This window comes from Schistocerca americana, chromosome 11 (genome assembly GCF_021461395.2).
Source record: "Schistocerca americana isolate TAMUIC-IGC-003095 chromosome 11, iqSchAmer2.1, whole genome shotgun sequence".
Taxonomy (NCBI): Eukaryota; Metazoa; Arthropoda; class Insecta; order Orthoptera; family Acrididae; genus Schistocerca; species Schistocerca americana.
The window spans coordinates 119,262,626-119,288,970 of record NC_060129.1 but is presented as its reverse complement, the minus strand read 5'-3'; positions in this window follow the sequence as shown (position 1 = coordinate 119,288,970).

Below are 26,345 nucleotides of genomic sequence, written 5' to 3'. Positions count from 1 at the left end.
CTATAATGCAGCCTCTTGCCATGATCAGTATTTTTGAGTTCTTGCACGACTGTCACTTTGTATGGGAAAAGTTCTAATTTTTTCCTTACAGCTGTGTGGGCCGTTCCGACACTAACATCGATTTCCTGACTTGTTCGGACTCGAGGACATTTTATCGGAAATGTCGAGTAGTTTATCCTCAGACAAAGCGCTAGGACGACCACTTCTCGGTGCATCTGTCACTGAACCCGTACTTAGAAATGTGTTAATCAAACCTCGCACAGTATCGCCGTGTGGGAGTGTTGTCTCTGGCAAAAGTGAGTCTAATGTTTGACGAACTGAAACAGTGAATTTACAGCCAGCTTTGAACACTTGTTCGACTAAAAACACACGTTCTTCAATGGTTAGAATTTAGTAGTGGCAAAAACGTAACAAACGAACAAAGGAACTAAGCTTAAAAGTTCACGTCAACACGTAACGACATACACCAACGATACTACTGACGCTGGCTGAGATAAACGAAACAGTGTAATGTTGGGAGAGTCCACTTGAAGGGAAGTAACCCAGGCAGGCGAACAGTCATACGGCACGCGCGGCTAACGACCATACGGCACTGCGGAGAGACTTTTTGAACACCTCATATTAGGTCAAGTAAAGTACTTCAGTTGTTTAGGATGCGAGGAGACACATGGCTACAACAGATATATAGAAATTAAGTTAGTAAACTCAGCCAGATACGTGAAACCGTTGACAGAAACCTTAAATACAAAACTGGGAAATTTTGTATGAAATAATTTTGGTTCTGGTGCCGCGTCATTGTAAATTACTAAAACAACTTTACTGCTGACGTTTCGACCAAATTGCTGCGGTGCTATTCAGGGTGGTTCAATTGTGTGTGCTGGTAAATGACTTCTTTTATATACTGTCATTATCAGTGACTACTGACGTCACATATCTGAGATATCATTGGATAATTTGAGTAGGAGGGTTTGGAGGCGGTGGCATTTTGATGCCCTGTCGCTTGTGCCACGCTGATGGCTGATTGGAAGGTAACTCTAGTAGGTGATTGGTAGAAGGTAGCGTGTCGGCTTTCTGTTGCCTGTGCCACTCTGGTAAGTGATTGGTGGGCAGTCTCCCGATAGTGATTGGAAGGCAATAGCAAATCGGCAGTGCGTATCCATGGGGTAGTGTTTTTCTGCAGCGAGGCGGAAAAATTAGAAAACATACTCAAAACTGTTGCAGTCCCCGCAATGCTGTGTATAAGCGAGACCTGATGACCAAAAATCAAGAAAGCTGTATTCAGATACAATAGAAGAAATTCCTGAAAAGAGTTAGGGGTTTCACTATAGAAGACAGAGTAACAAATCAACGTATTAGGGAAGAACTAGACAGTTTTAGCTTACGTTATAAAATTATAGATCAAGGAAGAAAATAGAACGAACACAGAAAGAATGGAGAGGGAGAGATTCCCCTTAATGCTAGAAATTAAAAGAGCCAAGGAAAAAAAGATAGAGGAAGGCCCTGGCAAAGATGGTACTGTAACAAGCAACTTTTCGTAATACCTGAAGAGAGGTATTCTGTTTTTGTTTGTTTCTGTCTCTTTCTGTTTCTTTCATTCTCTGTCTCTCATCTCTTGCTGTTTGTTTCATTTTATTTCTGCTTCCTTCATTCTTTTCCTGTTTCTCTCATTCGCTTATTGTTTTTTCATTCTCTTAGTGTTTCTTGACTCTATTTCTGTTTCTTTCATTGGTTGGTTGGTTGTTTTGGGGAAGGAGACCAAACAGCATGGTCATCGGTCTCACCGGATTAGGGAAGGACGGGGAAGGACGTCGACCGTGCCCTTTCAGAGGAACCATCCCGGCATTTGCCTGGAGTGATTTAGGGAAATCATGGAAAACCCAAACCAGGATGGCAGGACGTGGGATTGAACCGTCGTCCTCCCGAATGCGAGTCCAGTTTCTAACCACTGCACCACCTAGCTCGGTTGTTTCTTTCATTCTGTGTCTGTTTCTTACATTCTGTTTCTGTTTCTTTCATTCTCTTTCTCTCATTCTCTTACTGTTTACATTTTCTTTCTGTTTCCTTCATGCTCTTTCTGTTTCTCTCATTCTCGTACTGTTTTTTTTTCATTCTCTTACAGTTTTTTTTTTCATTCTTTATCTGTTTCCTTCATTCTGTTTCTGTTTCATCCGGGGTCTTTTTCTTTCATTCTGTGTGTGTTTCTTTCATTCTGTTACTGTTTGTTTTATTCTCGTTCTGTTTCTTTCATTCTGCTTGTGTTCATTTCTGTCTCTTTCTGTTTCTTTCATTATCTTTATGTCATTCTCGTACTGTTTACATTTTCTTTCTGTTTCCTTCATTCTCTTGTGTTTCTTTTCTCTCTTACTGTTTTCTTATTCTGTTGGGGTTTTTTTCATTCTCTTCCTGTGTCTCTCATTTCTTTCATTCTGTTCCTGTTTCTTTCATTCTGTTTCTGTTGTTTTCATTCTGTTTCTGTTGTTTTCATTCTGTTTCTGTTGTTTTCATTCTGTTTCTTTTATTTTCTTCCTGTTTCTTTCATTCTGTTTTTGTTTGTTTTATTTCCTTTCTGTTTCTGTTTGTTTCATTCATATTACTGTTGTTTCATTCCCTGTCTCTCATTCTCTTACTGTGTGTTTCATATTCTTTCTGCTTCTTTCATTCTGTTCCTGTTTTTTTCATCCTCGTATTATTCTTTTTCTCTCATTCTCTTTCTTTTATCCTCTCACTGTTCCACTTATCCTCTTTCTATTTCTTTATGTTTCCTTGATACTCTCCCAGTTTGTTTTATTCCCTCTCTATTTATCGCATTTGCTCTCTGTTTCTTACAGTCCCTCTTCCTCTCACACTCTGTGTCTTACTGTTTCTCCCTCCGGCCCTCCATCCCAACTGCTGACCTCCGCAGCCTCGACTGCGCAGCGCCCTGTCTGCTATGGACTGCCGCCTCCACACGGAGTCATTTCTCTCCCCTTCGGCGTTCCCCGGGCCACAACTGCACTCAGCGCGTGGCGCGGCCGAGGTCGTATCTCGGCAGTAATCTCTCCTGTGGCGGCCATCGCAGCCCGGGGCGCGCTCCTAAGATGTGGCGCGGACCGCCTTTATGGAGGCTCGGTGTCTCAGGGATGCGCTTAGCCCGGCTCTGCCGCCACTAAACTTCCGCCTTCTGGGGCGGCGCCGGCGGCCCTTCCAGACATTCCGTCACAACTTGGCGAGAACAGCGCCACCAGACGCGTCTAACGCAGCTATACAGGCCGCTTCTCAAATGACTACATGCTGGCATGTGCACAGTCTCTGTGAAAACCATCTCAACGCCTGAATGCACATACTTCAGACAGTGGTCAGAGGAACTGAAATCAGTTTCTGTTCTTCCATCGCATTGGACGACGTTGCTACACGTAAAACCTCGATTATGACGTACGTACGATTAGTGCAGGAACGAAGGAGTTGGTAGTGTCGTGAGGATTATAACTAGCGTGACAGCAGTAAATCTCGGAATCTATAGTCTTCAATTTGAGTCACAACAATATTCCCGAAGCTGATTACCGCAAAAATTCGGATGCCATGCTTCCTGTACTAGGTAGCTATGACTAGAGGATAAATGTAAGGATTTAGAAGAATATATCACTAGGGGAAAGACAGATACCGCCTACAGGAAAATTAATGACACCTTTGGGGAAAGGAGAACCATCTGTATGAATATCAAGAGCTCAGATGCAAAACCAGTTCTAAGCACAGCAGGGAAAGCAGAAAGGTGGAAGGAGTACATAGAGGGTCTATACAAGAGAGACGTACTTGAGGACAATATTATATAAATGGAACAGGATGTTTATGAAGATGACATGGGATATATAATAATGCGAGAAAAATTTGACAGAGTACTGAAAGACCTAAGTCGAAACAAGGCTCCAGGAGTAGACGTCATCCTGTCAGAACTACCTCTAGTATTCGGAGAGCCAGCCACGATAATTCCATCTGGTAGCGGAAATAACGTCAGATTTCAAAAAATGATAAATACAATTCCAAAATCCCCACAGATTGGAATACTGCAATCATACATCCTCTGTACAAAAAAGGAAGTAAAACAGACCTCAGCCGGCCGAAGTGGCCGTGCGGTTAAAGGCGCTGCAGTCTGGAACCGCAAGACCGCTACGGTCGCAGGTTCGAATCCTGCCTCGGGCATGGATGTTTGTGATGTCCTTAGGTTAGTTAGGTTTAACTAGTTCTAAGTTCTAGGGGACTAATGACCTCAGCAGTTGAGTCCCATAGTGCTCAGAGCCATTTGAACCATTTTTGAAAACAGACCTCAACAACTATCGTGGAATCTCTTTATTGTCAATAACATACAAAATTCTGTCTAAAGCCCTACTAAACCGCGCAGAACCTCAGCTGGATTCAAAACTAGGCGAATACCAAGGTGGGTTCAGAAAAGGTCGATCTTGCGTAGAACAAATCCCTAACTTGAAAAACTCAGTGAAATATTTACATAGTACTTCAAACAAAAGTTATGTCATGACGTTTGTCGACTTTAAAAAAGCATATGACAGTATAGACCGAGAATCCCTTTTTGAAGTATTAGCAGAATTTGGACTAGATCAAAAGACAACAAACATCATAAAAGAAACACTCACGGAGACCAAATCCAAAGTAAAATTTATGGGAGAATTGAGCACAGAATTTGAAATAGACACAGGAGTACGACAAGGGGATGTACTGTCCCCAGTGCTCTTCAATTGTGCTCTTGAAAAAGTTGTTAGAGAATGGAAAAATGCAGGTGCACCAGCACACAGACTGGGACCAAGACATAAGGGCATAGAATTACACTGTTTAGCATTTGCTGATGACATGGCACTGATCGCACAAGACATTACTGATGCACAGAAACAGCTAGAATTATTACAAGAGCAGGCAGCAAATATAGGATTACAAATTTCATTTGAAGAAACAAAATTTATGACTGACGTCAAAGATGCACCTTCTGATCTCAAAATTGGTAATAACTACATCTCTCGAGTAAAAGAATTTAAATATTTAGGTGAATGGATTGCAGAAAATTGTGATGAAAAGAAATCTGTCAGATCAAGAGTCCAGAAAATGGAGACGGCGTTTCAGTTAACAAAAAACATTTACAACAAAAAGAGTCTCTCGTGGAACTGCAAAATACGACACTACACAACAGTAATTAGACCCGAAGCTCTCTACGCATCTGAGACACTAAACCTTCAACACAGAACACTAAAAGGGGAATTAGAAGTGAAAGAACGTAAAATAACGAGGAAAATCCTAGGACCAAGAACTAAAGATGTGGTACATTATCCAAAACCCAATGCAGAAATATATAAAAATATCTCCAAAATAACAGACACAATGCGCATGAGAAGAATCCAATTCATGGGGCACTTAGAAACAATGGACTCAAACAGGTTAACGCACAAAATCCATACATTTTTAAAGAACAAAACTACAAGTCCGAACTGGTACAAACAGACGGGAAAAGACCTGAGAGAATTAGGGTCTCCAAATCTACATGATAGAAATGAAATCAGAAAAAACACAAACACACGGGGTTTTGAGGAAGAAGAGAGAAAAACTAACCGACATACATGGTCTACGCAACGAAAGCTAGCCCATTCGTTGTTTATGAAGGAATACTGGGCGAAAAGGAAGGCCAACAAATGTTGATTACGCGTGGTCCTAAGTGATCCATCCGCGAAGAAGAAGAAGAAGAATTCCAAACAAAGCAGGTGCTCACAGGTTTGAATATTACCTAACTATACTAGTTTAAAAAGTCATAGTTGCAAAATACTAACACTAATTATTTACAGAACAATGGAAAAACTGGTAGAATCTGACGTCGGGAAAGATCAGTTCGGATTTTGGAGTAATGCAGGAACACGCGAGACGATACTGGCTCTACGACTTATTTTACAAGATTAAGGAAAGGGAAACGTACGTTTCTAGCATTTGTAGACTTAGATAAAGCTTTTGACAATGTTGGCCAGAATAGTCTCTTTCAAATTTTGACGGTGGCAGGTGTAAAATACAAGCAGCGAAAGGCTATTTAGAATTTGTACAGAAACCAGACGGCAGCTGTAAGCATCGAGGAGCACGAAAGGAATCGTCGAGCGGTTCTAGGCGCTTCACTACGGTCGCAGGTTCGAATCCTGCCTCGGGCATGGATGTGTGTGATGTCCTTAGGTTGGTTACGTTTCAGTAGTTCTCAGTTCTAGGGGACTGATGACCTCAGATATTAAGTCCCATAGTGCTCAGAGCTACGACGTTATTCAATCTGTGCATTCAAGAAGTAGTAAAGGAAAAAAAATCAAAATTTGGAGTTGGAATTAAAGTCCACGGAGAAGAAATAACAACTTTGAGGTTTGGCGATGACAGCATAGGACTTGGAAAAGCAGTTGAAAGGAGTGGACAGTGTCTTGAAAGGAGGATATAAGATGAACATCAACAAAAGCAAAACAAGGGTAACAGAATGCAGTCAAATTAAATCAGATGATGCTGAGGGAATTAACTTAAGAAATGAGACAGTGAAAGTGGTAGATGAAATCTGCTATTTGGGCTGCGAAATAACTGGTGATGGTCGAAGTAGAGGGAATATGAAATGTAGACTGGAAGTGGCAAGAAAAGTGTTTCTGAAGAAGAGAGATTTGTTAACATCGAGTATAGATTTGTGTGTCAGGAAGTCTTTTTTAAAAGTATTTGTATGGAGTGTAGCCATGTATGGAAGTGAAACATGGACGATAAACAGTTTCGACAAGAACGGAGTAGAAGCTTTTTAAACGTGGTGCTACATGCTGAAGATTAGATGGGTATATTACTAACTAATGAGGAGGTACTGAGAGGAATTGGGGGGGAAAAGAAATTTGTACCACAACTTAACTAGAAGAAGGGATCGGTTGGTAGGACATATTCTGAGACATCATGGGATCACCAATTTAGCAGTGAAGGGAATTGCGGGAGGTTAAAATCGTAGAGGGAGACCGAGAGATGAAATGAAATGTCGTGTGGCTAGGGACTCCCGTCGGGTAGACCTGATGGCCTGGTGCAAGCCTTTTTAGTTGGCGCCACTTCGGCGACTTGCGTGTCGATGGGGATGGGATGATGATGAAGACAACACAACACCCAGCCGGGAATCGAACCCGGGCCCTTTAGTATGGTATTCTGTGGCGCTGATCACTCGACCATCGAGGCGGACACCGAAAGATGATTACACTGAGCTGATTCAGAATTGATGTAGGTTGCAGTAGTTACTCGGAGATCAAGAAGCTTGCACAGGATAGAGTAGCATGGAGAGCTGCATCAAACCAGTCTTCGGACTGAAGACCACAACAACGCTTGCACCATGAAGTTGAAAATTTCAGTTCACACGATACAACACATTTCTTCGATATGACCGAATGAGGAATAACTTTTTCTACATTGCGAAATCATTTGTAAAATGTATTTCGATATTATTGTAATAAATTTCTTCTCATTCCAGTTATATGTTCAGGAACCGGCAAGAAAAAATTCTAATCGGGGCACAAAAAGATGGAGTACCCTGGTAGTGGGTGAAGGTGACCAAGTTTCGAATGTAGGATACTACAAACATTAAAATTGTTTGTTCATTTAAATAGTTTGGCATCACTTGTAGAGCAGTTGGGAGAAGCAGCAAGGCATCGTAGATGAGATTGGAGAAGGAAAAGGAGTAAGTGGCCAACTTATCCCCAGTGTAGAGTGACAAAATTACAAAGAGAACGAAGATAGTCGTAGGGAATGTGGGAGCTAATCAAAGAGAAAAATAAATTCGTGTCCCTCGAGATGGATTTTTGACGTAGAAGTTGTCGCAACTCCAGATTGGAACAGGTCAGAAATGGCAGAAGACGGGAAGAGGGTGAAAAAAAGGCACTGTTCTCGATGTCGTATGTAGCAAAATATTAATTTGGTGTGGCTACCGCCAGAGAATGAATGATGGCCAATGACTAAACATAATGTTTGAACACACACCACGTGAGCAAAGAGAACATGTAAGACAACCCAGAAGATGAATGCAAAATGCTGAAGATGCGATGAATTCAAGCGGTGTTCGAGAAGAAGATGGGATCGAGAGGGAATTAAGGAATATGAGAAACAGAAGATGACGACCGTAGCATAACTATGATATATATTTTAACCATGGATAAATTAAAACTATTCGTTAAGAATTAACTAGTTCCTAAAAACTGAAAGCTGCAGACGATTTGCGAGCAAATTCAGGTAACGAATCGTATCCTGCCTGTTAGAGTACACCACCAGGCTTAGTGTGAGATGAGGATAGAGGTTATCGCTGAAACAATCGGTTTTTGGTTATATCGTTTTTTTTTACGCCAGATTGTTAAAACCGCTCGAAATGACAGGTTTCCGAAATAACGAATTTTCGATCATTTTTCTATTACTCCTGTAATAAATGCAGAAATCGAACAGATTGTAAAATTTTGACTCCTCAGTTTCGAGATACGACGGTCGTTCAATAAATAATGCGCTACATTTTTTTTCTCAGAATATATTTCTTGTTAAGAGTCAGAATTTGGTGACAATATACATCAACATGTCTTGCCCATGTCCTATTTTCTACGTAGTCTCCATCACTTTCTACGGCCGTAAGCCAACGTTGTGGAAGAGCTTGTATTCCCTGCTGGTAAAAGCTCTCGTCCCGTAGGCGTAACCATGTTTCCACAGCATGACTGACACTCTCGTCATCTTCAAAGTGTGTCCCCCGTAGAGAATCTTCAAGCGGCCCAAAGAGATAGAGCTGCGCGGAGTCACCGCGCGGTTTGAGGCGCCATGTCACAGACTGCTCGGCTCCTCCCGCCGGAGGTTCAAATCCTCCCTCGGGTATGGGTGTGTGTCAATTGAAAGAAAATCAGCCCTCGGTCACTATTTTTAACAAATTAACCTGATTTCGACACTGCTAGGAGTGTCTTCCTCAGAATTTAAAACAAGGAATGGTCTATATTCTATAACATGGTCACAGAATTATACCTAAAAATGTATGATAGAGTGTAAGTACGGAATAGTCGTGAAAGATTGGCAGTACTTATGTCATTTATGTGGTGTCACCGCCAGACACCACACTTGCTAGGTGGTAGCCTTTAAATCGGCCGCGGTCCGTTAGTATACGTCAGACCCGCGTGTCGCCACTATCAGTGATTGCAGACCGAGCGCCGCCACAAGGCAGGTCTAGTCTAGAGAGACTCCCCAGCACTCGCCCTAGTTGGACAGCCGACTTTGCTAGCGATGGTTCACTGCCTACAGACGCTCTCATTTGCAGAGACGACAGTTTAGCATAGCCTTCAGCTACGTCATTTGCTACGACCTAGCAGGGCGCCATATTCAGTTACTATAATTACTATGTATTCTGAACAGATAATATTGTGAATCATGTACCGTCAAGAGCGACGTTCATCATTAATGGATTAAAGTTAAGCATCAAACTAATTACGTCCGCTTTGTGAATTCTAATTCCTTGTCATGTTCCAGACCGGACGTCGGTATAGTTCTTCCCTCCTCACGCCAGCCTGCGTGAGCTAAAACGCGTGCATTTCGGCCTCCTCTAGGAAAACGGTGTTGGCTCTTCTGCCAACCCAACAATTTATAAAATAATAAATATGCCAAAAGGGCATTAGTCACAAAGATGTGTAAGATAACGAAAACTGTGATGGCGAGCCGCTAAGGGCCGCTCGTTACTTGCGTGGTGCACGTTCGCAACCTTATCTTAAATATCTTCGTGACTAATGCCCTTTTGTCATATTTATTATTTTATAAATGACATAAGTACTGTCAGTCTTTCACGACGATTCAGTACTTATATTCTGTAATACGTTTTTAGTCATAATTCTGTGACCATGTTATAGACTGCAGACCATTCTTTCTTTTAAATTCTGAGGAAGAGACTCCTAGCAGTGTCGAAACCAGGTTAATTTGTTAAAAATAGTGAGCAAGGGCTGATTTTCTTTCAATTGTAACTATTCACGGTCTCTGAAAGTGTAGCCATGTACCACCACGGTTTTTTTTTCTGCACACAAGAATTCAGTAACAGCACTCTGCTTGTAACGTGAGTCGTATGTAGGCGCCATTTTGACTCTGTACTACAGCTCTGCCATCTGCCAGAACGGTTCGGAACTTCGCCGGCGCAGAACAAACATCAAATGTGAAGCACCAACATGGACGTCTGTCTATGTATATTATTGGCTTTTGAAAAAAGAACATGGGGCATTACTTAGTGAACGACCCTCCTACATAGAATCAAAATATTAAATTAAATTGCCAAATATAAGTCCGCCCAGAATTCGCTGTTTTTCTCGGAATGTGAGAAGTAGTTGACTACTACAAAAAGTCATCAGTATTCTTTTACTGATTCTAATTTTTAAAACCTTTTTTTTTAAATCTTATTGCAATCGGGGATCATACAGTACGAACACTCAGTGCAAAATAAAAGATAAAGTAGTAAGTGTTCTAGTCTAAGGTCTGTAAATCATGTAGGCAACAGAGAATTATGTCGAATAATGTTTATTTAACAAAGGGCATCTCAAATAAATAGGGTGTGGTCGTAAGATACTGAACTGATATTCACACGGAAAATACCCTTATGAAGTGTAGTAAAGTTACATAGGTAGCGTTATGAGAACGGTAGCAAAATCCCTAGAGTAAATTATTATCGAAGACATGCGAAAACTAAGTCCATTCCTTGATCAAGATACATGAAATATTTATCAGCTCAGAACAGTTCAGAGTGCAACATCATGACTCACAAATTAGCACACATAATACAAAGAATAGCATCATATTCTTTGTCCGTTCTCAGTCCCATAAATCAAGCAACAAAATGTTACCGTCCTACTCTGTAGCACATTCAGACCTCTAGAACTATAAAATCCGTTCAGAAGTTAGACCATGGTATCGGCCGTTCACTGCCAAGAACCAAATATCTGCACAATGGGATACCACTCATTACCACAGGCAGATCTGCCTCCCAGAACTCATGTGAAAGTGTCTGCCATTGCTCGCTTAAGGGGCTCCGGAACGCTCTATACTTGCAATGTTAAAATAACGCTTATAAATTACATCTTTCCTCACAAAGTATTTGAGGTAGGAAGTTGAACTTTTTACAGATTATTTATTGGAATATGGGCTACAACTTAACACAGGGATTTTACAAAATTTTAGTTCAGTTATTAAAGATGATTTTTTTTCAATTGTAATGAAAATTCACAACATTTTTTTGCAATTTTTTATTTATATATTCAAAAATATACAGTTTTTTTGGAAAAAGGCTGTGTTAAATTATGCAGAAGGTACTGTGTAACATTTACTGAAAGTTTGAAACAAATATGTTTGGAAGATCCTTAGAAAACATGTAATTAGTATGAGAAAATAAAAGTTTTGGGAATCGAGCGACAAAGATTGGATTAACTTTTTAGTGCATTCCAGGTCCATAGGATGGATTATCTTCATCCTCTGCAAACTCCTCCTCCAGCTTCCTCTTGTTCCTCCTCCTGTTTACTCTTGCTTGTATTTCTAGACTCTTTACAGCCCTGTCTGCAGCCCGAAGGCGTTCCTTGTCTAAAGCAAGCATCGCTCGTTGTTGTGTTCGTAGATTTTGCTACCATTTTCTTCAGTTGCAGTTACTGCAACACTGTTCCAAAAGGTGGTCATGTATGAACACTTATCACATTTCAGTTGTATTTCACTAGCAAGTCCTACGTGCTTTATTATGGAGAGTTCCAGACCAACTTCACTACAATGAATACATATTACACAGTTTGAAAAAATTCCTTTGAGAACCGACATATCAAATATTTCATTCACATCCGATTCGCCCATAAAACATACATAGTTCTCACTCATTGAACCAAGCTTCTTCTGTGAAGTATTTTCTTTCCCACTTTGACTTCTATTGGCAGTTGTACTTGAGAGGTTAGGTTCACTCACTTGGTTATCGTCTTTATTGTTTACAGTAATAACACATACCTTTGGCTTTCCAACATTTCTCCTTTTCTTAAAAGCCTTCATAGGATTTCTAATAACTTTACTTTTACTCATTATTATACTTCAACAAAACAGAGACTCAAGAAACAGAATTAATTACGAATATTTTCGAGATAACGACAGAGTAAATAAACACTAAACAATCGACAATCACACCAGCGATATTTATATTGAACCATCACAGGTTAGCCACAACACATACTTTATCTCACATCACTAAAATGTACCTGATGAACACGGACTTTAATAATAACACCATTTGACAGCAGTTTAACAGCGCCACAGTGGGTCACGCCCATGTAGAACACATTTCAAAAAAAAATTTAAAATAGTTGTAGTCTTCGAAATTGAATAAATTATATATCTATTAAAAGGTAATAGTCTGCAGATTCAGAAAACGCAAAAAAGTAAAAATTGAACTTTTCATGTATTTGAGCCTTTCCGGAGCCCCTTAACACTTAACTCGATAATTCTCAGTCTCCACCTCACTCCCATAGTGTTCCACTATTGACTGCTTTTCCATTGGCTGAAGGACGTCCTCACCAACAATACACCATCCTGAAGCTCTACAGACATGATTCAATACAACCACTCCACCGCACCCGAGTAATATATCACAACAGTATTTAAATAACAGAAATATTATAGACATTCGGTCGCACTCAGACCGGTACAACGATTACAAATAAAGCTCTATTCAGAAATAAATTGTTATTATTTTTGAGCTTTTGCTCATTACAGAGGCTTATCTCCAACATAATAATTTACTTGGAAATTACAATACAAACAATAAACGTTCTTAAACTATACTCTCAAAATATTTCTCCAGGTGTTTCGATCTTGCGTGTCCTCTTCCTCTGCGCCAATTCTCCTCATTGTGTGCTGTACATTTTGGAGCCAGGTGGTCACAGGTCGTCCTCTTCTTCTTCTCCCCTACTGTTCCCACTCCAGTATCAATTTTGGTATTCTGGCTTCCTCCATTCGTCGTACATGCCCGTACCACTGTAATTTCTTCCTATCCATTACGTCATATATTATTTCTTTTATTTCCATTCTCCTTATTACTTCGGTGTTCCTTATCTTTTCTTTCCTGGAGATTCTTGCCGATCTTCTCCAAAAGTCCATCTCTAGAGCTTGTAATTTTTTAATATGCTTCATGTTAATTGTCCAGGTCTCCGTTCCACACAGAACCACACTCTCTAATATGGATTTGTATATTAATTTTTTAGCTCTGCTCATTACATTCCTGCTCCATAAGACTGAGTTAAGCATCCCAATGGCCTTCCGTCCGCTACTAATTCTTTTATTGATTTCTGACTCTGATTTTCCCTCGATTTCTAAAATGGATCCTAAATAACAGAAAGTGTTTATCTTTTTGATTTTCTTTCCTTCAATGTATAGCTCATCTGGATCATTAGTCAAGTATTCTGTTTTTTGGTAATTAATCTTCAAACCCCAAGTTTTGTATGCTACTGCTAGTTGATTGCACATATAGTTAGCATCCTCCCCATCTTGTGCTACGACGACTTGATCATCAGCAGATAATAAATGATGTAGGTAAACTCCATCTCTTATTTCTAATCCCATACTATTACATTTAAGAGACCATGTTCTAAGGCTAATATCTATATAGATTTTAAATAATGATGGTGACATGGGACAGCCCTGTAAAAGGCCTTTGCTTGTTCTAAATTTCTGTGTAAGTTTATTACCAACTTTCACTTGGCAAATTTTATCTTTATACATCTCTTGTACTATTTTAATCAAAGAAGGTTTTATGTTTGCCATATGTAGTGCTCTCCAAAGTAATTTTCTTGGAACAGTGTCATACGCTTTTTCTAGATCTATGAAAATTAATCCTATATTTTTTGATTTTTCCCTATGTTTCTCCAAAATCTGTCGTAATGTGAAAATATGGTCTACACATGATCTCCCAGCCGTGAATCCACATTGTTCTTCTTGGGTTCTAAAATTTTTTCCCAGTTTGTTTTTAATTACTTTCGCAAAAATTCTCATTAATGCGTTTGTAACACAAATTCCTCGATAGTTTGAACAAATTTTGCGATCCCCTTTCTTAAATATTGTATTAATGTAACCTAGCTTCATCTCGTTGGGTATTGAATCTCCATGTATCATTTTGTTAAAGAGCTGTGTTATCAGTTTCACAATTTTGTCACCACCATATTTCAGACACTCCAGATCGCCTGGTCCCGGTGATTTACCATTCTTTCCTGTTCTCAACGCCTGAAGTACTTCACTTTCTAAAATCTGGATCTCATCATCTTCATGTCCTTTATCTTCCCCTGTTCCTTCTTCTAGATATTCTTCTCGGTCCTCATTTAATAATTTTTGGAAATACTCTTCCCATTCCTTTTGTGTTATCCGCTGGAGATTAGTTTTGCTTTTTGTATCCTGTCGAAGTCCTTTCGATACTGACCATGCTTCTTTTGCTCTCCCAAATCCTAATTTGCTATTCACCTTGGCACATGTTCTTTCCCATGCTTCATTTTTTGCCATCCTTATTTTTTTCATCACTTCATCAAATAAATTAGTATTTTTGTGCAAGAGCACTCATGTGAAATAACAACGAATCGTAAAATTTTGTTTAAACAGTTATTTATGCCTTCTTGACAGAAGCGTCTTGTGGTTCTCTCTTCAATTGTGGTGTCACTCTCGAAACAGCACGGTCTTTCAATAGTACTTGCGATCAACATTTGAATGACGATGATGTTGTTGATGTCCCATACTCCGAGGAGCGTAGGGGACGATGCAGGAGACGCGCACCGCTGTACTAGGCAAGGTCCTAGCGGAGGTGGTTTGCCGTTGCCTTGCTCCGACCGTAATGGGGATGAATGATGATGAAACGACACAACACCCAGTCATCTCGAGGCAGGGAAAATCTCTGACCCCGCCTGGAATCGAACCCGGGACCCTGTGCGCGGGAAGCGACAACGGTACGGCGATACCACGAGCTGCGGACTCATTTGAATAAAGTTACTGGCAAAACAATAAACCGTTCATTAAATAAATACACGAGTGTGACAAAATATGAGGTATTCCTGTCATATCCATTTGCTATGTAATGTGGAAATATTGGAACACGTGAGGCAATACTAACCTTACGACTTATCTTAGAAGAAAGATTAAGAAAAGGCAAACCTACGTTTCTAGCATTTGTAGACTTAGAGAAAGCTTTTGACAATGTTAACTGGAATACTCTCTTTCAAATTCTGAAGGTGGCAGGTATAAAATACAGGGAGCGAAAGGCTATTTACAATCTGTACAGAAATCAGATGGCAGTTATAAGAGTCGAGGGGCATGAAAGGGAAGCAGTGGTTGGGAAAGGAGTGAGACAGGGTTGTAGCCTCTCCCCGATGTTATTCAATCTGTATATTGAGCAAGCAATAAAGGAAACAAAAGAAAAATTCGGAGTAGGTATTAAAATCCATGGAGAAGAAACAAAAACGTTGAGGTTCGCCGATGACATTGTAATTCTGTCAGAGACAGCAAAGGACTTGGAAGAGCAGTTGAACGGAATGGACAGTGTCTTGAAAGGAGGATATAAGATGAACATCAACAAAAGCAAAACGAGGATAATGGAATGTAGTCAAATTAAATCGGGTGATGCTGAGGGAATTAGATTAGGAAATGAGACACTTAAACTAGTAAAGGAGTTTGCTATTTAGGGAATAAAATAACTGATGATGGTCGAATTCGAGAGGATATAAAATGTAGACTGGCAATGGCAAGGAAATCGTTTCTGAAGAAGAGAAATGTGTTAACATCGAGTATAGATTTAAGTGTCAGGAAGTCGTTTCTGAAAGTATTTGTATGGAGTGTAGCCATGTATGGAAGTGAAACATGGACGATAACTAGTTTGGACAAGAAGAGAATAGAAGCTTTCGAAATGTGGTGCTACAGAAGAATGCTGAAGATAAGGTGGGTAGATCACGTAACTAATGAGGAGGTATAGAATAGGATTGGGGAGAAGAGAAGTTTGCGGCACAACTTGACTAGAAGAAGGGATCGGTTGGTAGGACATGTTCTGAGGCACCAAGGGATCGCCAATTTAGTATTGGAGTGCAGCGTGGAGGGTAAAAATCGTAGAGGGAGACCGAGAGATGAATACACTAAACAGATTCAGAAGGATGTAGGTTGCAGTAGGTACTGGGAGATGAAGAAGCTTGCACAGGATAGAGTAGCATGGAGAGCTGCATCAAACCAGTCTCAGGACTGAAGACCACAACAACAACAACATGTAATGTGGCAGATGGAATGTTCTGACAAACACTCGCGTAATGAAGAAGATGTGAAAGACGTTGTAAATCACTAAATAAAATAGATACAGGCACGTAGCTTTCAGGGATCGTATACTATGTGATGCCCGCATCTCGTGGTCGTGCGGTAGCGTTCTCGCTTCCCACGCCCGGGTTCCCGGGTTCGATTCCCGGCGGGGTCAGGGATTTTCTCTGCCTCGTGATGGCTGGGTGTTGTGTGCTGTCCTTAGGTTAGTTAGGTTTAAGTAGTTCTAAGTTCTCGGGGACTGATGACCATCGATGTTAAGTCCCATAGTGCTCAGAGCCATTTTTGAACCGTATACTATGTGATCAAAAGTATCCGAACATCTGGCTGAAAATCACTTACAAGTTCGTGGCGCCCTCCATCGGTAATGCTGGAATTCAGTATGGTGTTGGCCCACCCTTAGCCTTGATGACAGCATCCACTCTTGGTGGCATACGATCAGGTGCTGGAAGGTTTCTTGGGGAATGGCAGCCCAATCTTCACGGAGTGCTGCGCTGAGGAGAGGTATCGATGTGGGTCGGTGAGACCTGGCACGAAGTCGGCGTTCCAAAACATCCCAAAGGTGTTCCACGACATTCAGGTCAGGACTCTGTGCAGGCCAGTCAATAACAGGGATGTTATTGCCGTGCAACCACTCCGCCACAGGGTGTGCATTATGAACAGGTGCTCGATCGTATTGAAATATGCAACCGCCATCCCCGAATTGCTCCTCAACGGTGGGAAGCAAGAAGGTGCTTAAAACATCAATGTGCTGTGATAGTGCCACGCAAGACAACTATGCGTGCAAGCCCCCTTCACGAGAAACACGACCACACCATAACAGCACCGCCTCTGAATCTTTCTGTTGGCACTGCACATACTTGCAGATGACGGTCACAGGGCATTCGCCGTACCCACACCCTGCCATCGGATCGCCACATTGTTTACCGTGATTCGTCACTCCACACAACGTTTTTCCACTGTTCAATCGTCCAATGTTTACGCTCCTTGCACCAAGCGAGGCGTCGCTTGGCATCTACCGGCATGATATGTGGTTTATGAGCAGCCGCTCGACCATGAAATCCAAGTTAACTCCCCTCCCGCCTATCTGTCACAGTACTTGCAGTGGATCCTGATGCAGTTTGGAATTCCTGTGTGATGATCTGGATAGATGTCTGCCTATTACACATAACGACCCTCTTCAACTGCCGGCAGTCTTTGTCAGTCAAAAGACGAGGTCGGCCTGTCCGCTTTTGTGCTGTACGTGTCCCTTCACGTTTCCACTTCACTATCACATCGGATACAGTGGAATTAGGGATGTTTAGGAGTGTGGAAATCTCGTTTACAGACGTATGACACGAGTGACACCCAATCACCTGACCACGTTCGAAGTCCGTGAGTTCCGCAGAGCGCCCCATTCTGCCCTCTGATGTCTGATGTCTAATGACTACTGAGGTCGCTGATGTGGAGTACCTACCAGTAGGTGGCAGCACAATGCACCTAATGTGAAAACCGTATGTTTTTGGGGGTGTCCGGATACTTCTGAGCCGGCCGGTGTGGCCTTGCGGTTCTAGGCGCTTCAGTGTGGAACCGCGTGACCGCTATGGACGCAGGTTCGAATCCTGCCTCGGGCATGGATGTGTGTGATGTCCTTAGGTTAGTTAGGTTTAATTAGTTCTAAGTTCTAGGCGACTGATGACCTCAGAACTTAAGTCGCATAGTGCTCAGAGGCATTTGAACCTTTTTTTTTTATTATTAGATCTGCTACATGTTCTAAGTGTCCTGCCAACAAAACACAGGCTTTGGTTAGCTTGATTCTTCCGACCACATAGTGTAGCTACAGCGCAATGCTGTCATCTGAGATATCGTTTGTTGAAATCGCATGAAGCATTTAAAAGTTGTTAATTCAGATGATCATTGCGAAAATGTTTACTTGCTGTGACACATAAGCTTCTGTAGTTTTAAAGATATTGACATACTGATATGTCATTGGATGCACCTCATTTTTCTGAGATTGCAGATGTATTCAGATATGCATTAATACTTGACTAGATCATTGTAGATTCAAAAAGACGTGTCAGAAGCCATCTTTTAGCTTGTCTCACTACACCACTTCTTGGACTATTGTCTGCTCTCTTAATTTTCAAAGTTCCTGGTACTGCAGCCTACACCCTTTCTCATCAAACCACCTCGTTTTGAGTCTTCCATTCTTACTGTTCCCTTCTTGAATCTTGCGCACATAATAAAATCATTCAACAATCGAAGCGCCGATTAGTCTGTCGCTAATGACAACGCCGTCGACGGGAAGCGCGGCTAACTACCGGGCGTTCGCGAAGTGCGGCGCAATCGTTCGCCGGATATTGCCGATGCTGTCAGTCAGGGCTGCCAACGGTCCCCCGGCCGCTGGTTGTCGCACAAATTTCCCTCTTCCTCGCCACCCACCCTCTGTGTCGGGACGGGCCCGCTGCCACCACAACCGCAACTCCAATCCCCGCTGGACGCCATCCGTCAGCGTAAATCAGGCGCGGGCTATTGGCAGCCCTGCCGGCCGGTGTCGGTAAATCTGTCCTCCGCTGATAGAACTGCCCACGTAAACAAACACACGTTGTATACTGTGTGGCGACCCCTTGTTTTTTTTTTTTGCGACGAGCGAAACAAGAACGTGTTGCTAGGGTCGTAACAGGTGACTATAGTACATACCGAAGAACAGGAAAATTTCGCGAAAACGATAACGTGAAAAATTACGCGAAATCTTCCGGTATTAGCGAAATAGGGCGAAATCGGCGATTTTTAAGACATATCGCGAAATATGTAATTCCAAATGAAAAGGTTATAATTTTGAGTATGGCTGTTCGTTAATAACCGACAGTTATTGTGTGTTAACATTGCATTTTGCCTCCTACTCTCCGTAATGCTGAATGAAGTTCGTGTATAATTTAAAAATAACGCTTCTTTTCCTGAGTACGAAACTCGGTGCGATAACGAAAATAGCACCAGATTTGTCCAAACTAGGTAAAAAAAAGTTACCGATTAAAAAAACAATCGATTTTTCAAAAAACGGGAAATTTCGTAAAAATCATCGAATTTAGCAGTAAACTGCGACGAATTTGACAACAAATTTGACAACAAACGACAAGGGATTTGGCAACAAACGAAAACGAATTTGGCTACAAACGAAAACGGAATTGACAACTGACGACGAAGAAATTGGCGGTTAACGACGATAAATTCGGCAATAACCAAAGACAAAGTTGGCAATGAACAAGGACGAATTTGGCAACAAACGAGTAATTTGGCAACAAACGAGTAATTTGGCAACGAACGAGTAATTTGGCAACAAACAAGTAATTTGGCAAGAAACAACGACAAATTTGGCAAATAACACCACCAAATTTGGCAAATAACACCACCGAGTTTGGCAAATAACACTACCGAATTAGGCAGGAAACACCACCACTGAATTTGACAGGAAACAACACCACCAAATATGGCAGGAAACAACACCGAACTCGGCGAATAAAAAACACGGATTTTGACAAAAAATTACGTTGACTGTAAGACAAAAATAAGAGCAAATTTGGCAAAAAATGCAACGAATTTGGCAAAAATATGAAGTAACACAGAATCTTACAAAAAATTGGCCATAGAATAAAAGATTTTTTCCCGTCCATAGGCCATACTAAACTGTAACATAGATGTTCGGAGAAGTTAAATCGAAAATATAGCACGGATATTAAAAGCATGGCTCGTCTGAAACTGAGCTTGCTCTTTTCCGGCACAATTTCCTGGGAACCGTGGATGAAGGACAACAGGCAAATTCCACATTTCCAGAGCTCCAGAAAGCGTGTGACAAGGTGCCCCGCCGGAGACTGTTAAGGAAGATCCGAGCATACGGAACAGGTACCCAGAAGTGTAAGTGGCTCGACGAAATATTAAATAGTAGAACCTCGTATGTTGTCCTGGACGGCGAGGGTTCATCAGAGACAAGGGTGTCGTCATGAGTGCCCCAGGGAAGTGTGATAGCACCGCTTTGCTCTCTATACACATAAATGATCAAGCAGACAGGGTGGCAGCAATCTGCAGTTGTTTGCTGATGATGCCATGGTGTATGGTAAGTTGAGTGACTGTAGGAGAATACAAGATGATTTATTGTTAGACCTGCCGGCCGCGGTGGCCTTGCGGTTCTAGGCACTTCAGTCCGGAACCGCGTGACTGCTACGGTCGCAGGTTCGAATCCTGCCTCGGGCATGGATGTGTGTGCTGTCCTTACGTTAGTTAGGTTTAAGTAGTTCTAAGTTCTAGGGGCCTGATGACCACAGATGTTAAGTCCCATAGTGCTCAGAGCCATTTGAACCATTTCATTTCTAAGTTCTAGGGGACTTATGACCTCAGATGTTGAGTCGCATAGTGCTCAGAGCCATTTGAACCATATTGTTAGACCAAATTTGTAGTTGGTGTGAAGAGAAAAATGTAAGTAAATGAGGATCAGGAGGAAAAACAGTCCTGTAGTTTTCGAATGCAGCGTTAGTAGTGTACTGTTGGACTGAGTCACATTGATTTAAATATATACGTAGGCATAGCGTTGCAAAACCATATGACATGGAACAAGCATGTGGTTAGTAGGAGGGGCGAATGGCCGACTTCGGTTTATTGCGAGAATTTTAGAAAATTGTAGCTCATCTATAAAGGAGACAGCATATAGCACACTACTGCGACTCATTATTGAGTATGCTCTAGTGCTAGAGCGTGGGATCCACACCCAGTCGAATTAACGGAAGACATCGAATCTATTCAGAGGCGTTTTGGTAGTTTTGTTACCCGTAGGTTCGATCAGCACAGGAGCGTTACGGAAATGCTCGGTGATGCCCAATGACAATCCTTGGAGGGTAGAAGACGTTCTTTCGCGAGACACTGTTGAGGAAGTTTACAGAACCGCTGTTTGTGGCTGACTGCAGAACGACTCTCGTGCCGCCGACGTACAGGGTTATTACAAATGATTGAAGCGATTTCACAGCTCTACAATAACTGTATTATTTGAGATATTTTCACTATGCTTTGCACACACATACAAAAACACAAAAAGTTCTTTTAGGCATTCACAAATGTTCGATATCTGCCCCTTTAGTGATTCGGCAGACATCAAGCCGATAATCAAGTTCCTCCCACACTCGGCGCAGCATGTCCCCATCAATGAGTTCGAAAGCATCGTTGATGTGAGCTCGCAGTTCTGGCACGTTTCTTGGTAGAGGAGGTTTAAACACTGAATCTTTCACATAACCCCACAGAAAGAAATCGCATGGGGTTAAGTCGGGTGAGCGTGGAGGCCATGACATGAATTGCTGATCATGATCTCCACCACGACCGATCCATCGGTTTTCCAATCTCCTGTTTAAGAAATGCCGAACATCACGATGGAAGTGCGGTGGAGCACCATCCTGTTGAAAGATGAAGTCGGCGCTGTCGGTCTCCAGTTGTGGCACGAGCCAATTTTCCAGCATGTCCAGATACACGTGTCCTGTAACGTTTTTTTCGCAGAAAAAAAAGGGGCCGTAAACTTTAAACCGTGAGATTGCACAAAACACGTTAACTTTTGGTGAATTGCGAATTTGCTGCACGAATGCGTGAGGATTCTCTACCGCCCAGATTCGCACATTGTGTCTGTTCACTTCACCATTAAGAAAAAATGTTGCTTCATCACTGAAAACAAGTTTCGCACTGAACACATCCTCTTCCATGAGCTGTTGCAACCGCGCCGAAAATTCAAAGCGTTTGACTCTGTCATCGGGTGTCAGGGCTTGTAGCAATTGTAAACGGTAAGGCTTCTGCTTTAGCCTTTTCCGTAAGATTTTCCAAACCGTCGGCTGTGGTACGTTTAGCTCCCCGCTTGCTTTATTCGTCGACTTCCGCGGGCTACGCGTGAAACTTGCCCGCACGCGTTCAACAGTTTCTTCGCTTACTGCAGGCCGACCCGTTCGTTGATTTCCCCTTACAGAGGCATCCAGAAGCTTTAAACTGCGCATACCATCGCCGAATGGAGTTGGCAGTCGGTGGATCTTTGTTGAACTTCGCCCTGAAGTGTCGTTGCACTGTTACGACTGACTGATGTGAGTGCATTTCAAGCACGACATACGCGTTCTCGGCTCCTGTCGCCATTTTGTCTCACTGCGCTCTCGAGCGCTCTGGCGGCAGAAACCTGAAGTGCGGCTTCAGCCGAACAAAACTTTATGAGTTTTTCTACGTATCTGTAGTGTGTCGTGACCATATGTCAATGAATGGAGCTACAGTGAATTTATGAAATCGCTTCAATCATTTGTAATAGCCGTGTACATCTCGACCCTGAAGGCAAGAGAAGTCTGGGCTCGTTCGGAGGCGTATAGACTGTCGTTTTTCCCTCGCTCCTTTTGAGAATGGAACAGGAAAGGGAATGACTAGCAGTGGTACAATACCATCCGCCAGGCACCGTATGGTGGGTTCCGGAGTATGTACATAGATGAAGATGTACATGGGAACCTCTGCAAGACAAGTGACGTAGTACTTGCGTAAAGCTGCTGGGTAAATTAAAAAAAAAATCATTTGAAGATGACAGTGCGTCCATTATGCTGGCACTAATGTACACTGAGGGGACAGAAGTAATGATGATGATGTTTGGTTCGTGGGGCGCTCAACTGCACGGTCATCAGCGCCCGTACGAAGTCTAAATTTTTACTCAGCCCAATTTTTATCACAGTCCAATCTAGCCGCTATCACGAATAATGATGATGGAAATGGCAATGCCGTGTGGCTAGGGCCTCCCATCGGGTGGACCGTTCGCCGGGTGTCGCCACTTCGATAGGGACGAAATGGTGAAGATAAGGACAACACAACACCCAGTCGGGAATCGAACCTGGACCGTGAGGTATGACATTCCGTCGCGCTGATCACTCAGCTACCAGGGGCGGACATGATGATGAAGTGATGAGGACAATACAAACACCCAGTCTCCAGGCAGAGAAAATCTCCATCCCGGCCGGGACAGAAGTAATGGGATAGCGATATGCATGTGTACGGATCTACATCTACATCTATATCTACATATATACTCCGCAATCCACCATACGGTGCGTGGTGGAGGGTACCTCGTACCACAACTAGCATCCTCTCTCCCTGTTCCACTCAGAACGAGGGAAAAATGACCGCCTATATGCCTCTGTACTAGCCCTAATCTCTCTTATCTTATCTTTGTGGTCTTTCCGCGAAATATAAGTTGGCGGCAGTAAAATTGTACTGCAGTCAGCCTCAAATGCTGGTTCTCTAAATTTCCTCAGTAGAGACTCACGAAAAGAACGCCTCCTTTCCTCTAGAGACTCCCACCCGAGTTTCTGAAGCATTTCCGTAACACTCGCGTGATGATCAAACCTACCAGTAACAAATCTGGCAGCCCACCTCTGAATTTCTTCTATGTCCTCCCTCAATCCGACCTCATAGGGATCCCAAACGCTCGAGCAGTACTCAAGAATAGGTTGTATTAGTGTTTTATAAGCGGTCTCCTTTACAGATGAACCACATCTTCCCAAAATTCTACCGATGAACTGAAGACGACTATCCGCCTTCCACACAACTGCCATTACATGCTTGTCCCACTTCATATCGCTCTGCAATGTTACGCCCAAATATTTAATCGACGTGATTGTATCAAGCGCTACACTACTAATGGAGTATTCAAACATTACGGGATTCTTTTTTCTATTCATCTGCATTTATTTACATTTATCTGTATGGATGGAACTAGCATCACGTACGCAAGGTATAGAAGGGCAGTGCATTTGGAGAACTGTCATTTGTGCTCAGCTGATTCATGTAAAACGGTTTCCGACGTTATTCTAGACCCACGACGAGATTTAACAGACTTTCAACGTGGAATGCTAATTGGAGCTAGACGCATGGGACATTTCCTTTCGAAAACCATTAGGGCATTCAATATTCCGAGATCCACAGTGTCAAGAGCATGTCGAGAATACCAAATTCCGGGCAGTAACCATCACCACGGACAACAAAGTGGCTGTCGGGCTTCGATTAACGACCGAGAGCAGCATTCTTTGCGTAGAGTTGTCAGTGCTAACAGACAGGCAACAATGCGTGAAATAACCACAGAAATGAATGTAGGACGTAGGACAAACATATCCGTTAGGTCAATGGGGCGAAATTTGGCGTGAATGAGCTATGGCAGGGGACGACCGACGAGAATGCTTTTGCTGTTTATTTATTTAGCGTATGTCTCATAACATCACAGTAAAAATTACAGAAACAACACGATTTAAAAAAAAATCACATATGTATAAACAGAACAATAAATAACAGTTTGTATATAAGGACACCACCAATTATAAATTTACACTCACAGAGGAGCAATCACAAACAAACGTCCAGCTTAGATAATATATAGTCGATTGCCTCTTGGGTCGCCTTTAGGAAATCCTGTGGGTGACCCTCATATGCCCTTAGTGGGCATTCCTGGACGATGTGTTTGACCGTCTGTCTCTCAGCGCCACAGTCGCAAGCGGCCGAAGGAAGTTTACCCCATCTGTGTGAGGAGTCAGCGCATCTCCCACAGTTGGTTCTGATGCGATTAAGACTTGACCAAACTTTGCGAGGGCCATAAATCCTTTTGGTTTACTAAAGATGCATAGCATACTGTGGCAGTTTTCTGCTGTCCTGCTCTCCCATTCCTCTTTCCATCGGTCATTTATTTTAAAGTTGGTTTGGTGCAGGGCCTGTGCGGTCTTTAGTGGAGAATGCTTAGACCGGAGTCGGATTCCTTGGATGTCGTGAGTATCTTCATGGATTTGTACACTACTGGCCATTGCAATTGCTACACCAAGAAGAAATGCGGATGATAAACGGGTATTCATTGGAGAAACATATTGTACCAGATCTGACAGGTGCATAGATCCCGAGAAATCAGTACCCAGAACAACAACCTCTGGCCGCTTAATAACGGCCTTGGTACGCCTGGGCAATGAGTCAAACAGAGCTCGGATGGCGTGTACAGGTACAGCTGCCCATGCAGCTTCGACACTGCCACAGTTCATCAAGAGTAGTGACTGACGTATTGTGACGAGCCAGTTGCTCGGCCACCATTGACCAGACGTTTTCAATTGGTGAGAGATCTGGAGAATGTGCTGGCCAGGGCAGCAATCGAACATTTTCTGTATCCAGAAAGGCCCGTATAGGACCTGCGACATGCGGTCGTGCATTATCCTGCTGAAATGTAGCGTTTCACGGGGATCGAATGAAGGGTAGAGCCACGGGTCGTAACACATCTGAAATGTAGCGTCCACTGTTGAAAGTGCTGTCAATGCGAACAAGAGGTGACCGAGACGTGTAACCAATCGCACCCCATGGCGTCAAGCCGGATGATACGCCAGTATCTCGATGACGAATACACGTTTCCACTGTGCGATCACCGCGATGTCGCCAAACACGAATGCGACCATCATGACGCTGTAAACAGAACCTGGATTCATCCGAAAAAATGACGTTTTGCCATTCGTGCACGCAGGTCCATCGTCGAGTACACCATCGCAGGCGCTCCTGCCTCTGATGCAGCGTCAAGGGTAACCGCAGCCACGGTCTCCGAGCTGATAGTGCGTGTTGCTGCAAACAACGTCGAACTGTTCGTGCAGATGGTTGTTGTCTTGCAAACGTCCCCATGTGTTGACTCAGGGATCGAGACGTGGCTGCACGATCCGTTACAGCCATGCGGATAAGATGGCTGTCATCTCGACTGGTAGTTATACGAGGCCGTTGAGATCCAGCACGGCGTTCCGTATTACCCCCCCTCAAACCACCGATTCCATATTATGCTAACAGTCATTGGATCTCGACCAACGCGAGCAGCAATATCGCGATACGATAAACCGCAATCGCGATAGGCTACAATCCGACCTCTATCAAATGACTCTGAGCACTATGCGACTTAACTTCTGAGGTCATCAGTCGCCTAGAACTTAGAACTAATTAAACCGAACTAACCTAATGACATCACACACATCCATGCCCGAGGCAGGATTCGA